Genomic DNA, 6,171 nt, shown 5'->3' on the forward strand with positions numbered 1-6,171 from the left:
TTGTTTGTTGCTTGTACCCTGTCATTTGTCGTTGCCCTACGTTAATTGTTCATCACCTTGGGACCACTCGTTCATGTGTTTATCGCATACCCGTAAGCCTTGTTTATTCGGAAATTGCATTTAATGATCACTTTAATTGCACAAAATGAAGAGAACAATGAAGAGTCTGAAGGTTTATTTGTCACTCACTCATATAGGTACAAGCCTTGCAATGTGATGTGTTTGTTCACATAACACCAGTAAAACATCGTCTAGTCCAGAGAAAAGCATGGAGGACACCTTCTGCCAAGTGTCTTTATTATCACCACAGGACACACACACACACACACACACACACACACACACACACACACACACACACACACACACACACACACACACACACACACACACACACACACACACACACACACACACACACACACACACACACACACACACACAGAAGCTTGCACTGAAGCATGGGCCCACCATCTGCAGAAGCTCCAGTCGTTATGCTGTTATATGCATGCAAAGGATGTACATAGCCCATAGAATAGTGGAACTCATAGCGAAGGACATCAAAATATCATGCATCTATAGTGAGAATGTACATACATTCCCGTGTCATTTCAGCCATGTTCCATCGCTGTGATAACCCAGGCATCTTTACATATTTGACTGCTAATACACCAGATGGTGTGGTTGATGAAGAGTACAGGGAAGTGTCTGTGTTAGAGATAGCATGCACCTTTGACCTTAGCCTAGAGGAAGCCTTTATGACCAAGGTTATTAAATACCAACCACTCCTACATACCATCTCAGAGCTAGGTTATAGGTATAGACTATTTGTTTTTATATTTGGCAGCCTTGGACATACCCACAGCCTGGAGGGTTTCAACAACTTGGTATGCCCAAAAAGAAGGCAAACAAGTCTGGCAAAGTATCGTGCTGTCTCTGCTATAATTGGCAGCCGCCATATACTGTATGGTGGAGACGCTGTTACTTATACCCATAGAGTACTGAGTGACATGCTTATTGTATCATGAAGACATGTGCCATGATTTTGTGAATGTAACCGTACTGCACCTATAATATTTGTGTCCCTGTGTGTTTCTAAATGGTTAAAATGTGTGTGTGCGCACAAAGGGACACCAGAGTTAAATTTGTTAACCTCACAAATCCTAGAGTCCCTATGGGGTCGATCGGATATTTACGGCGAAGATATTTTTATTGCAGAGCGAGAACATAACATGACGTGCGTAGAGCCCTGGGGGACCCATAGTTCAACAAAGTGTACAGGGTTTAAGTGACTAATTAAATCGGGTAACAGTGTTGTCACAAAGAATCCATTCGAAACCCTGTTAGTTCTTTTTCAAAAGTTTTTCTCCTCAAAGTTCACACCGAACCTGGGCAGTAAGTAATTGGCATTCATGCGGCCGCCTCGTGTTTTCGTCTGCTTTGGTTTTCTGCTAATGAATATCTGATTGCTCATTAGGCGCTAGCACTGTCCGAGGCGTTGCGTCGCAGCGCTGCACACAAAGCATCTGGTCAGGAAAAAACACTTTTTTATTTTTTGTGTTGCTGTTGTTGTTTTGTCTGTAACTCCTCTGACGTTGAGACAAAGTCTGGGCTGTAATTACCTCTGCTCTCCTCAGAGGTACGGTACACCAGCGTCCGTACACACACACACACCGTGTAGCAGCCATTGTGTCCGCTTATCGCCGGATCTGAACAACATCCGTTAACCCATTAAGACCGGGAGCGCATCTGTGTCATTTAAAGATTTCTTTGGCTATTCCAAAACAGCAGATCTACAAGCTCACAGCGCGGCACAGAGTCCCACGCTGTGAGCTTGTAGATCAGCTTTTTTGATTGTTTTTTTCGTGGAAAATGTGTGCAAATCTTATTTTTATAACTCAAATCTTTGCTTCCGGGGATTCTACTAATGTCTTCTAAATCAGTTTAAAAAAGAAAATCATGTCAAGGACCCCCAAAATGATATGTATTTGGCCGCGGACCCCCACCTCAACATATAAATAATGTTCCAGGCACCCCCCAGAAGCAAAGATTAGAGTAAAACATGTTTTTTAATTCTTTTTTTTATATATATTCAAAGATTTGCACAAATGTTCATGATTTTTCAGAAATTTGAATAGCAAAAAAGTAATCTTACCATGACACAGATGTGTTCCCGGATTGAATGGGCTAACACAGGAAACGTGTGAGATATTTACACGGCGCGACGCGAAATCATTCCTTTCATTCTTGTACCCCTGTACCGGGGAACTCCCTTATGGATGGTTGCACGCACCACTGAACCGATGTGTCAGAAATACACAGCAAAACAAAACAAAACTCATTCTTTTCATTAACGCACCCCTCTACCGGTGGACACACACACACACACATACACACACACACACACACACACACACACACACACACACACACACACACACACACACACACACACACACACACACACACACAGTACCAAACCGATACGTGTCGTGCTTTATACATGACAACAACACAATCCTTTTCGTTTGTTTTCATTAACCTTTCAACCTGGCATCCCTATTGTGGCCATGTTGTTGAGAAATGTTCAGAAATGTTCAAAATTGTACAAAGAATTTTACAAGCTTGCGTTGTGAGCTTGTAGATCGGCTATTTTTACTATTTGTCGCATGATGACGTGTTTAGGGCCTATAGTGGTTATCGTACAAATATTTCAGAACAATTTTATGAATGTTACTTTTCAATTGTTGCCATTTTAACCAGAGCCCTAAAGCAGAAACTAGCCGATCTACAAAAAAAAATCACAGTTAGTCATTTTGTGACACATATTTCATTCTGTGACACATTCTGTGACACACACAGCTTGTAGATCTGCTATTTTTGTTCCGCAACGCTGGCACGCTACTAAGCATAAATCAGGCATAACTCTAACACTAACCTGTAAGTGTCTAATCCTAACCCCAACCTGAATCTTTTCCTGATAATTCTAAACATCATTTTAAAACCATAAAACAGCCATTTCTCTTGTGTGGAACCGGTGAAAACATGTTTCTCCAATTCTACTATACTTATTTGGCCCTCACAAGTATAGCAACACACACACACACACACACACACACGCACACGCACACGCACTCACACACACACAGCGGGTGCGTGCGCGGTACAACAGGGTTGTGATGTGAGGATGAAGGCAGTAATGACGCTACACTCAGACTTTCACGGCCCTGCCGTTCATGACAATCCCATTTTCTGTGTAATTTCATGGTTGTCTTCTTGAATGAGGATATTGGCTGCTCTGAACCGCGAGGTCAGCCCCGCTCCACCACACGCTCTCTCTCTCCCTCTCCCTCTCTCTCTCCCTCTCCCTCTCTCTCTCTATCCCCCTCTCTACCCCCCCCCCCCCCTCCCTCTCTCTCTCTCTCTCTCTCTCTCTCTCTCTCTCTCTCTCTCTCTCTCTCTCTGAATTGTTCCGGACCGTGTTTCCCCTCCACTTGATGAAGAGTAATTCATCATTTACACCACAGAGTTCTGCCACTTTTTCTTACTGTTTTTTTTCTCTCTCTCTATTTTTGTTGCTTTTTTCCGTTCCTCCTTTCTTTTCGTCTTCTCTTTTCCCCTTTCTTACTCTCTCTCCCTCTCCTCCACTGCACACTCTCTCTCTCTCTCTCTCTCTCTCTCTCTCTCTCTCTCTCTCTCTCTCTCTCTCTCTCTCTCTCTCTCTCTCTCTCTCTGTTGTATTGCAACTTTCTCTTTCTCCCCTCTCTCTCTTCCCCCTATACCTCTCTCCCCACCAATACACCTTTTCTGTCTTTTCTGTATGTCTCTCTTTCACTCTCTCTCTCTCTCTCTCTCTCTCTCTCTCTCTCTCTCTCTCTCTCTCTCTCTCTCTCTCTCTCTCTCTCTCTCTCTCTCTCTCTCTCTCTCTCTCGCTCCAATCCCCCCGTGGTACCTATATAAGTTCTAGGTCGGTGAGACAGACAGATAGATAGATTCAATACAGCGCTGAGGCCGGAGGGGCGTTGGGGAGGGGGGGTGAGGGGAAGGAGGGGGGCCGCCACGGACAGGGGCCAGACGTCCCCGCGAACAGGTTGGGCCCCTGGCGGGACCCCCCCTGCCCCCCCCCCCATTCCCCTACTTCCCCCGTGCTCCGGCCCTGGGCCCATGATAGAGTTTGTCACCTCTCGTACCTCTGGAAGTCAAAGCCTGTCAACTCTGGCGTCTCTCTCCTTCCCTGAAGTGGCTTTGGCAGCCACTGGGGCATGGCAGCTCAAAATTGATTTTTTTTCCTCCCCCCCCCCGCCACCCCCCTCCTCCTCCTTCTCCGTTATTTCTATGCCTTTGCTCGAGATCTGCCAGGTTCCCTTAAGCCATTCAGTCCGGGAAGCGCATCTCTCTGTCATTTTTTTTTTATTTCTTTGGCTATTCACAAATAGCAGACAGACAAGAGCTTGTAGATCTGCTATTTTTGAAAAAATGTGTGCAAATCTTTGAATATACATTTTTAAAGCTAACATTTGAAAAATGTGTAGTTCAAATATTAGTTCAAATATTTAGTACCCAGAAGCAAAGATTTGAGCCACAAATGTTAACAAATATAGATTCAAAGATTTGCACACATTTTCACGATTTTTCCAAAAAAAAAGCAGATCTACAAGCTTGTAGATCTGCTATTTTTTTGAATAGCCAAAGACATCTAAAAATGACACAGATGCGTTCCCGGATTGAATGGGTTAAGGGAGGAATTTGACAGGCAGCAGAAGCCCTCCGGCCAATCACAAATGCTGTTATAAAGATATAAATATATATATATTACCTCGCTGTCGGGCGTAAGCCTTGTGTATTATGTCCAAACCCCTTACTTTTCAGGAGATGGGAAAATGGGCCTGTGTTCCAATGCAATGTTCACAAAAGCTCTTAGTTAATACTTTTCATCGGTTCAATATGTATACAACCCACAGACACACTTAACCACTTTCAAACTGGCCTCCCTATTTAGGGAATGGCATCATAGGTAAAAGAAAGATGAAAAAAAAAGCTTGTAGATCTGCTATTTTCACTAGTTTTGTGCAACACGCTTGTAGTAGGGCGTTAAAGGTTTCATGGCATTCAGTTCTACCACACATTAAAAGTCTTTGTCATGGTCCTTCAAACGTGTATAAAAAGTTTTAACAAAAAATTCCACTCCAGTGATCCATGGCAGGTGTTTTCCTCTCACATTTCTAAAGCCTTTTCAACTGCAATGAAAAAATAAATCTCTGCCTGCGGGTGTCGCTGTTGAGGGATTTTGCCTGTCAGTCATCACCTCTGCTCTGCTAAAAAAAAAGTTAAAATGAATGTCATAGAACCTTTAAAAGGATAGTTCACCCCCAAAATGTAATTTGTTCCTATTGATTAGTCACCCCATGGAGGCGTCAGCGGTTCCGGTAGGAGACACAAAGAGTCTCCTGTGTGTCTCCTACCGGAACCGCTGCCTACCGGTCCGCTGGTCATCAAATTATTGGCTTAGGAATGCGACAAAAAAAAAAGTCCATGCATTCAAGTCTCCATGGGGTGACTAATTGGTAGGAAAAAAAATAATATTTGGGGTGAACTATTCCTTTAATTAAAAAAAAGCTAACATAAAAAGTTGAAATGTGGAGATATAAGGTTTCTGCCTGACAGCAAAGAAATTTAAAGTAAGACATGTAGGGGGGCGTTGGCGTGGGTGTTAGGGCCGCGTGGCAGGCGGGGTGACATTAATGTTTTAATAGTCTTTTCTTTAACACATATTGTTTGGTGATGTTAAGATGATGGAACATTATGAGGTCCGCTCGCTTTTAATCATTGTACCCTTCACAAGACCAACCGTGCGTGTGTGTGTGTGTGTGTGTGTGTGTGTGTGTGTGTGTGTGTGTGTGTGTGTGTGTGTGTGTGTGTGTGTGTGTGTGTGTGTGTGTGTGTGTGTGTGTGTGTGTGTGTGTGTGTGTGTGTGTGTGTGTGTGTGTGCGTGTGTGCGCGTGGGCTTGTCAGCATTACTACATGTACAGTATCTAAGTTTTAAAACTACTAGCTGGAAAGAATTTCATGACTTCACACAAGCACGCTCGCACGGACACGCATGCACGCACGCACACACGCACACACACAATGCAGATGTATACTGTGCATGATACACTTATGGACGTTAGT

This window comes from Gymnoscopelus microlampas, assembly GCF_963454915.1.
Source record: "Gymnoscopelus microlampas genome assembly, chromosome: 24".
Classification (NCBI taxonomy): Eukaryota; Metazoa; Chordata; class Actinopteri; order Myctophiformes; family Myctophidae; genus Gymnoscopelus; species Gymnoscopelus microlampas.